This window comes from Dermacentor andersoni, chromosome 6 (genome assembly GCF_023375885.2).
Source record: "Dermacentor andersoni chromosome 6, qqDerAnde1_hic_scaffold, whole genome shotgun sequence".
Lineage (NCBI taxonomy): Eukaryota > Metazoa > Arthropoda > Arachnida > Ixodida > Ixodidae > Dermacentor > Dermacentor andersoni.
Genome location: NC_092819.1, coordinates 141,544,331 through 141,554,057, shown reverse-complemented (window position 1 = coordinate 141,554,057; position 9,727 = coordinate 141,544,331). Strand labels below are relative to the sequence as shown.

Below are 9,727 nucleotides of genomic sequence, written 5' to 3'. Positions count from 1 at the left end.
AGAGGAAGAAGACGTGAGCTGGTGCAGCCTCAGGACGCCATCTTGACTTTACCATCAATATCGTCCCTTGAATAAAGCCGGTTTAACATTAACCGTAACAATATATATAAATCAAAGGATAACAGGTTTTATTGTACGGAGGGTGCACGATACAATTGAACGAGCCTAAGAGCCACGCAGCCGCGTTCTCGGCTGCGCTCCGATTGCTGCTGTAGCCGGTTGTAAGCAGCGTTAAATTTTGCAGTCCCAGCGTACACAGTACATAGGGTCTTTTTTTCTTTAACATGCCGATATTTAATAAAAAAATATACGAGGCTCACAAACGTGGCGTTATGGTAGAATCAGTTCTTCGACAAGGCGGAAATATTTCGTCGCTAAAAAACGTCATTATCAGAAGAATAATTTTAAAAAATATTATTAACCTTATGCGCAAAATTTGAACGCAGTCACATTTTACGCACCTTTCCTTTTTTTAAATGTCGGACATCGCGGCTAATTCAAGGTATTCATCATATTATATTGAAGCTCACTGGAAGCGATATGGAAACGGAGAGCGCAAAGCCGCTCCGTCAGGCGCAAACGTCATCTATGTGTGACAATGTATGTGACTAATCTTGAATAATGGCCTGCCGCGGAAACTACTGATGCAGCCCGTCGCTGTAGACGCTTGTCACGCAAAGCGTACCGTATCAGTATCTGCTCAGACTGGCCGCGAACTTTATTAATTTGGATAACCCCAGGGCCAAAGGCGTTACAGAGAGGAGTCGTTAGCACACGAATAACAGCACAGAAATGGTGGTCTTGAATGAAGACTCGTCGGGATTGCTGGCGATGGAGGCGGGGAAGCGGTCCTGGTCAAAGACAGTCTTCAGTATGAACTTGCGCACTGTGTGGCAGCTGGGCGCATAGGCTTTCAGATTGGGATCAATGCGGGAGGAAATGTATGAAGGGGCAGCGACAAGTTCACGTTTTATCTCTGGAATGTGATGAAAGATTTTAGGAAAGAGGCACAGCCGTACACCTACCTTTCAGTCTAATTGATAAGTCAAGTAGTTCTAGAGAATGCTTTGTTTCAAAGAGATAGTTGTTTGAAACTGCGTGGCGCTTTTTGTTGTGGAGCGTTTAGGTCTGTTATGATAGCGAACCACCTTTTCGGCACTCACGGCGCGTCGATTTCGATATTGCCTGGATTGAGATTTACGGTTTGAGGACTATTTTAGGGCAGAGCTCTCAGGCGCCCATTCCCGTGACGAGCGTCGGCGTTGTCCCTCGTAACCTGTGCTCTTAACTGAGCGAACGAACACAACGAAGGACGGAAGCGAACGCGGAGCGCGAGGAGGAAAGCGGAGGAAGAGGGTATGGCGAAAGAGTGAGAAGAAAAGCGTGGTGCCGCGCAAATGCGGTTTTGTGGCAACAATGGCTACGAGATGGCGCAAGAGTAGCGCGCGTCGTCTGTCTGGAAACAAAGCGCTGCATGCCTTTACAAAAATCATTGCAGACTTGCTGCAGAAATTCTGCATACCCCGAGTCACCCGGGATGCAGAATATCTGAAGACAGGTGACAGACTTTCTGTCACCCCCTGTCACCTCCCAGCGCCCAATTGGTACACCCTTTCTGCAGAAATTCTGCATACCCCGAGTCACCCGGGATGCAGAATATCTGAAGACAGGTGACAGACTTTCTGTCACCCCCTGTCACCTCCCAGCGCCCAATTCGTACACCCTTTCTGCAGAAAGTCTGCTCAATCTGTGTAGCTGCAGTATACAGCATTTCTGCAGAAAGTCTGTCGAGGTTGTGGTCACAGGATTACAGCATTTAGGCAGACATTAGAGAGAATTTCTGTAGCCCCACTATGGGGAACTGGCATGCATGCAATAAAATAACAGACGCAATAGTATTCTTTGCACATTTTATTTGTCTCCGATTTCTTCCGGGCTGCTTGGTTGGGACCAAGAATATCGCTTCCAAGGAATGAAGTAGTGAGTACCGACATCTCATGTGTGTGGCAGTGACCGTCTTGCACACACCTTGTCGCAGCATGCAAATCAGATGCTTTGACGCGCTGTTCAGCCTGCAGAAGTGCCGCAGGCTCCCAAGTGGTGTAGATTCCTCTGGCTCACAAAATCCTGACATCCCTAAACAAGAAGAAATGTTCAGTTTACTGTAAGCCCTGCTGAAACTGTAAACTTGTGACATTGTGAAACGTCTCGTGCAAACAGCTACATGAAGCTGCATGGTTGCACAAATACCCGATTATTACATTACAGGCAGTTAATATGTAAATGGAACTGGAGCAAACATGAATCTACTATAAAAAACTTCACACAAACGCACGTCTGTACCAAGTCAAATGCGAATTGCACAAGCAGAAAACTCGTTAACACATGATAAGCGTTCCAAAACCTAATTTATTTATGCGGTGCAACAAAGCCCTGCCCCTAAGGACGATGCATTGAAAAAGAACAGACTCCCTCTTTTTCATTTGAGAAAACAATTTTTTCCATTAAAGATAGATACTGTTGTTGAAATCTCGGAACCATTTACAAATACACGAAAACACATGACACCCAACGCAAGAAATACAGGCTGTCTGAAGACACTATATAAATAAAAGAACTTGCATACAAGCTAAAATCTGGCCATGCGTCGTACACAGCAATCGGGTGCCATCTCGCGCAGCCGTTAGCTGTGAAGACGACAAATCGACGTACCTCTAGAAATGGCTATGCGATTTCTCGCTGAAAAATTACGTACAGAAATAGTAACTTTCCCTGCTGAATTTTTGCGCCTATTCAAATCAAACAGTCCCCGGCGCAAGGAAACTTCACAGCAGAAAGCAAATAATCGATAGATTTTGGCAACATCACGTTTTAGGGCAATTTTCATCAAACTGTTCGCTAATTGCGCCCTGCGACAAGAACGAACATTCGAAAAGCACGATCATTTTTGTCACGTTACTAATCATCTTGTTATCCGTACAGAAATGCACACTTCACGCACCACAAGAATGCGCGTACGCGCTGGACTTACCTTTCTAGGCGTGCTCGGTAAACGTGTCTCCGTGACAGCTGCTGCCGCATCGCACAGGTACCGCAGGAAGGACAGTCTGTGCACGGTGCCTCCGGCGTCAACAGCGTAGAATTGCAGATGAACTACAGCACGTGATAGCACAACTTTAAAAAAATTCTTCCGCGCACTGTGATGGAATGCGAGCGCAGCGAGAGTACCATCGGCTTTTCATGAGCCGGTAACAAAGAAAGCGCGACCGGGTCATAACTACGATAATTGGCATCGGCACACCACACTAAAAACACTGAGAGCTACGTTATGCAGTCACAGGGGGTTTGGATCATTAATACACACAAAAATCACCACAATTCCTCTCGGCACGGCATGTACACTACCTATCGGTCGCCGTCAATGCGGCGTGCACATGGCGTGCACGCGTGCACGCCGTGACATGTCGGTGACCAGGTGAAGACGGGAAAATAATCTCACCCGTAATTTTACCGGTGCTCGCGGCCAGCGCCTCCTGGGGGCCGGCGCCGAAAGCAACCACGCAGTCGGTGGTCGGATGGATGGTGTCGGCGTCGCGCGGTAGATATGTCCTTAAATTCAGGCTGCGGTTCGAGCCATAGTATAACTGCTGCATTTAATGTACGTTATGTAACAATTACCTTATTTCAATTAGTATTAAATAATTGATTTATATAACTGCCATTATCAGACTGTTCTTGTAGCAATCAGTGACAAAGTTTTCAAAATGTTAAAATGGCAAAACAGAGCGCAATGATAAAATGTGTCATGGTTCAGGATGCGCACACGTGTGTGTGTGTTTGTGTGTGTGTGTGCTCGTGTGCGTGTGTGATTCGTGGGTGGCTGAAAGGTGAAGCCGATTTAACTGTTATAAAATGTGTCATGTAGAATATATATATATATATATATATATATATATATATATATATATATATATATATATATATATATATATATATATATATAATATGTATATATATGTGTGGCATGCATATTACATACAAGTCTACCTACTTGCCGTCCACACAGTGTCTGCAGACAATATGCAGACAATCTGTAGACTAGCTCTACATGGAGGTGACTGGTGGGTGACTCATGGGTGACTGAAAGGTCAGACCTATTGAACCGTAATTATAAAATGTGTCATGGTTCAGAATATGTATATATATGCGTTTATATATAGATATACATCTACACACACACACACACTCGCTGGGCACGCATATTACAGACAAGTCTACTTGCAGTCCGCACGGTGTCTGCAGACATTCTGCAGACTAGGTCTACGTGGAGGTGACTGGTGGGTGACTCATGGGTGACTGAAAGGTCAAAACTATTCAACCGTAATTATAAGATATGTCATGGTTCAGAATATGTATGTATATATAGATACATATACATATTTACACACACACTCGCTGGGCACGCATATTACAGACAAGTCTACTTGCAGTCCGCACGGTGTCTGCAGACATTCTGCAGACTTAGTCTACAGAAAGGTCGAGTCTACAGATAGGTGACAGGGGTGACTGATAGGTGACTCATGAGTGACTGAAAGGTCAAACCGATTTTTGTAAGGGTGAGTGGAAGTCTGTCTGCAGTGGCTGCTGTGAATCGCGTCCTCGCGTCACCCACGCGCCGCCTCTCGCGATCTCCCGATTATCGAGGCAGTTGCGCCGCATTTCGATCCATTTGCAACTTTCCGCAAAAGACAGATTAGATTGTCCCCGCTAGCCAATGTATCGCAAAATGAAAACACGCAAAGAGCTCCGCGCAAATTCCGCATTAGGGAGCATCATAATCGCCGGTGAATTTTTTCTTGCGATTTTCAACATAAAAAAATTGAGGTGCATCAAAACGCGGCTGCCTCCAAATTTGCCATTTAAACAACGCCAAGGTTACAAAAGATAATTCACTATTCTTGCTAATTTGCTTCAATACAGTCACGTTATTAGCGACATAATATGTCCACCTTGCCGAAGAGCGTATCTATGAAAGCTGCGTCCATAACCGGTACGTTCGAAACGTTCCTAGAAAAAATTTTCCGATAAAAAAAAAAGAAAATGCCGTGTATGTTTATGCGGTATGCTTCGAATAACTCCTATATGCGCTCTTACTGAATATCTTCTTTCCCATGCCGGAGAAGTCGTTGCATGACCCGCCTTTGTTTTAAACAGACGCTGTGATTCACTGGCATTCATGACTGTCTCGACTCGGTACCGACGCGTCTACATCCGTTTATCGATGCATCAATTGGGTGCAGCGTTTCGACGAGCCCGCAGTAGCAGACACAGATTTCATTGTCGATGCAACGCATGTTTTCCGTGTCCAACAGATCACCTGTGTGCGTGCGTGTGTGTGTGTGTGGCCGACATACAAACAGGCTACAAGCGTTGACCCACACATGCCTCGGCAGTGTCCCTCAGCCGAGTGCGCATTGAACCGCAGGTACTGTACGTATTGTGCGCGCCAGAGCCTGTCCTCACAGCTGGAACCAATGAAGCGTCCTCGATACACGCCCGCGGCATCTGCTCAAACTGCAGACGGTTATATATTGCAGGTGCATTACGAAGCCATGCTCTGCTTGTCGAAAGGCTTTCGTGCAATGATTTGTGGGGGCGCTGGCATAGCGCGTGGAAAGACTTCTGGAAGCCGCTGACTCATTTTTGAGGTGGCACTGTATCGGTCCTCCTCGAAACAAATCCAATCCTGCTGCTACTCTTCTCCTCTTAACTTGCAGGACTTTGTGCCGGCTTCACAGATAATGTCCGTCTGCCCGTTAGTTAGAAAGCGCCGCAGCGTGAAATGCGTCCGCACGCACTGGTTGAGACAAAAACGAAGAGCGTACGTGATCACAGGTCCGCACCTTATCTCAGTTCCGAGCACGCCCAATCCATCATGCGTCGGAACTAGAAAAACAGATCTATTGACTCATATAATGAAAACGTTTATTTGTTTAGTATAAAGGGCACATTATTATTACTTCTAGCTAGTCCACAGATGCAGTGCGGGCTTGTATAAAGAAAACAACTCCCTAACACCATCTTCCGTTAATTTTGTTCGTGTGTTGTGACGTGCATCAACTAAAACTGACCGATTTCTCAGTCAGTGAAAAGTCAACACAAGTAAAAGCTGAATGTTTTTGTTTTTGTTCACACATTTCATACTGGAAAAAGACTGACCTCCACGCAGTGCGGACGTGTCATTCAGCAGAAAAATTAAGTGAAAATCGACAGCTTAAACCTTCTTGAGTAAGATCAGGGGTGCATCAAAACGCAACGAGGAATTATGTGCGAGAATCGTTTCGTCGTCATTGCTCGTTAAATTTGATAAACATCATGGCTGTGTTTTTTTTTTACTTTAGCTTTGGCTGCTCATGTCGCAAAAGAGTGAAAAAAATGTATATACCAATAAACACGCACTCATCATCATCATCATGAACAACATCATCATCATCCTGGTTACGCCCACTGCAGGGCAAAGGCCTCTCCCATACTTCTCCAACTACCCCGGTCATGTGCTAATTGTGGCACTGTTGTGCCTGCAAACTTCTTAATCTCATCCGCTCACCTAACTTTCTGCCGCCCTCTGCTACGCTTCCCTTCCCTTGGAATCCATTCTGTAACTCTTAATGACCATCGGTTATCTTCCCTCCTCATTACGTGTCCTGCCCATGCCCATATCGTTTTCTTGATTTCAACTAAGATATTATTAACTCGCGTTTGTTCTCTCACCCAATCTGCTCTTCCCTTATGAAAATGGTTATGTCCTTTATGTTTACTGTATGTTTCCCGCAGTTCACATCAGGAAATGTCCTTTATGTTTCCTCCATGTTGAAATTTGGCCACTGCTTTTATGTTTCCTTCATATGTCCTCCCTTTATGTATCCCTTATGTTACCGCACTTTATGTTTCCTCCATGTTGAAATTTGGCCACTGCTTTTATGTTTCCTTCATATGTCCTCCCTTTATGTATCCCTTATGTTACCGTACTATATGTTTCCTCCATGTTGAAATTTGGCCACTGCTTTTATGTTTCCTTCATGTGTCCTCCATTTATGTATCCCCTATGTTACCGTACTTTATGTTTCCTCCATGTTGAAATTTGGCCACTGCTTTTATGTTTCCTTCGTGTGTCCTACCTTTATGCATCCTTTAAGTGGCCGCAGTGATTAAATCCTGTATTTTATGTACACATGCATAGATGAAGAGTTCCGTGTACACATTTTATATTTATAAACTTTTTCTGAGTTTAAAAGTTTCTCATTGGTTTTCATTGTAAGGTTACTGTTCCCTACATGATGCAGCATACGGATTGGAACTCTGCTAAGGCACAGAAATTCATGCCAATTTGTTCTAAAATTACAAACTAATTGGACTTCATAGATTATTTCAGTCTAACACTTGGAGTACCACTGTACGTTCCTCACTGCAGTGCTGCTGCTGTTCTAGTTATGTCTTTGTTACTAATATAAAATGTAATGTTTGGATGGGAAGATCAGGTTGGATAAGTGCTTGCACTTTAAAAGAAAGGTTTAACTATACTTTGCAAAGGTTTGTCTGAAACTACGAACAGTTTATTGGACTATCTGGAGGTTATTTCAATTTGCCACGTCTGCTCACAGCAGACCTCTGGAATGTGGTGCTTGGGTGAGAGCTCACAAGGCACCTGAAAAACAAAACAAAAGCCAATCTTTTTCACTTATTCAAAAATATTTATATAAGCAAGAACAGCTTGGCCTGTATGCACACAGCTAAGAAACGTGGAGCAGTCAAAAATAGCTCATAAAAACATCAGGGCAATACAGAAGCTTTTAACTAATTGTTGTTTGAAACAGACTGGGCTGCCAATCCACTCAGGTATTAAACTGCTCACAAATTCTTTGAAACATTATTGCAGCAGCTGCGAAGTAGTACATGACCTTTAGGAGTAGGCAACTGGTCAATAAATCTTCGTGTGCTACCTTTGTGTGCCTGCTTGTACAGATGTCTCGTAGTTATATCTCAAGTGGTTACACTGGTATATGGTAAAATTCAGGCGGGAATAAAACGAGCAGCAAACATCAGACTACCTGGGAAATTATCACCAAAACTTAAATGTCTAGTAAATCAAACGAACAATCGATTATGAATGGTCTAAAACCTAGGCCGCGATTTTGTACCGACCCCTTTTCCGATGCTACATCTTTTCCTCATTGATCTGACCGACATTCCGCTATCGTTATTAACTAGAACAGGCAGCCGTGGAAGGTGGGTTATAAGAGTGGCAAATATCGAGCGGAAAGCATCGCAAGAAAATCGCAGCCCTTATTAGGCAGTGCTACAAGCCACTGTCTTTAACAATCGCAGGAGCTGACATCCTGTTCTTCGGAAGAAAATGTTAATGAAAACGAGCGTCTGATTGACATGCCTCGATTAAAAAGAAATTTCGCTGTTGTAATGTCGGTCTATATTTGCCCTACAATATAAAAGACAAATACGCGAGCACATCGAAGAACACAAACAATGCAGACAAGTTCTCGCGAAGCTGGACTTCAAACAGAACACTATCAATAAAATAACCTTCACACAAGCTAATATCTGTTCGAGTGTCAAACACCGTAGTCGTGTGCCAACTCGCGATGCCCACGACACATCGACATACATTGCACATGTATCTTGCGGAAATGCATATCCACGGAAGAATTTCTTGCCGGGAAACTATCGGGGAAACAGTAGCTTTCAGCATTTACGTAAATGTTTGCCCATCCACTCCCAACAATCAGCGCTGGTCGTACATCATTGCAGAAAGCAAGTAAGCGGTAAGAAATAATACATTTCACGGAAACTCCCATCGTGAAACGCTTTCCTAAATGTGCACAGCAACATGGAGAACATACGCTCCGAAAGATCTGTTGTCAGTGCACAAAGCTTACTACATGAACCATAAGCTGCGAGAATGCGCGCAAGCGTCAGACTTGCTTACCTTCAACATGTGGTCAGCGAACGCTCCTTCGTCTCGCAGGCACCACGCGACGACGCTCTTTCCAGCGCGAACAGTGTCGAATTGTCGATGAACACCAGCACACGAAAGCTCAACTTTCAACAAACTCTTCCACGCACCATAATTCGAAGCCACAGTACCAGGTATTTCACGAGCGAACGCGGACAGGCGAGAACAAAGGCAGCTCGGACGGGAGCTGTAGTACACGGAAGACACTGGCTTATCACAGGAAACATAAGGCGAACTAACAGCGTTACACGAGTACAGAAGTTTCCTGATGGTTAATGCACACGATACGGAACACATTTTGTTTATGCACGTCTAAAATACGATTTAATTACCGTCTAACTGCAACGAGCACTCTCACCGCTCACACAAACGTAACGTGGCCCAGCTCAATATATCCTCCAGTAATTTTACCGGGCGTAACCGTTACTAGGGGCGTGCGTCTATTTGTCGTACAAAAATCCCTCACGTGACGTGATCCTAGGTGCCTAGGGACAGCATCGTTTAGGGATTTTTGAGAAGGCCCGATGCTGGCGCCGAGCGACGCCGTGGCGTGTTCGTTCTCTGGACCGCGCGTTGTTCAACATTGCTCATGTAATTGTGCGTGCGTTGCTTGTGTGTTGGTTGTAGGTTCTGTGTTACCTAGCGGAAACCCGTGAGTAGTGGCGGTCCGGCAATGCGGGTTTGGCCTCGGTGAGCTCT

The 9,727-nt window shown here is 44.7% G+C and overlaps 2 long non-coding RNA genes across 2 annotated transcripts; both read right to left on the bottom strand.

Annotated features, from left to right (window-relative positions):
- Positions 1 to 1,896: 1,896 nt before the first annotated feature.
- On the bottom strand, positions 1,897 to 3,780 carry LOC126523310 (uncharacterized). Its single transcript, XR_007597632.3, has 2 exons — positions 3,032 to 3,780; positions 1,897 to 2,136 (listed from the first exon to the last, which is right to left on the bottom strand). It is a non-coding gene; the product is annotated as an uncharacterized lncRNA (long non-coding RNA).
- A 3,811-nt stretch (positions 3,781 to 7,591) lies between these two features.
- On the bottom strand, positions 7,592 to 9,415 carry LOC140218823 (uncharacterized). The gene is made up of 2 exons (XR_011895012.1): positions 9,002 to 9,415; positions 7,592 to 7,705 (listed from the first exon to the last, which is right to left on the bottom strand). It is a non-coding gene; the product is annotated as an uncharacterized lncRNA (long non-coding RNA).
- Between the last annotated feature and the right edge of the window lie 312 nt (positions 9,416 to 9,727).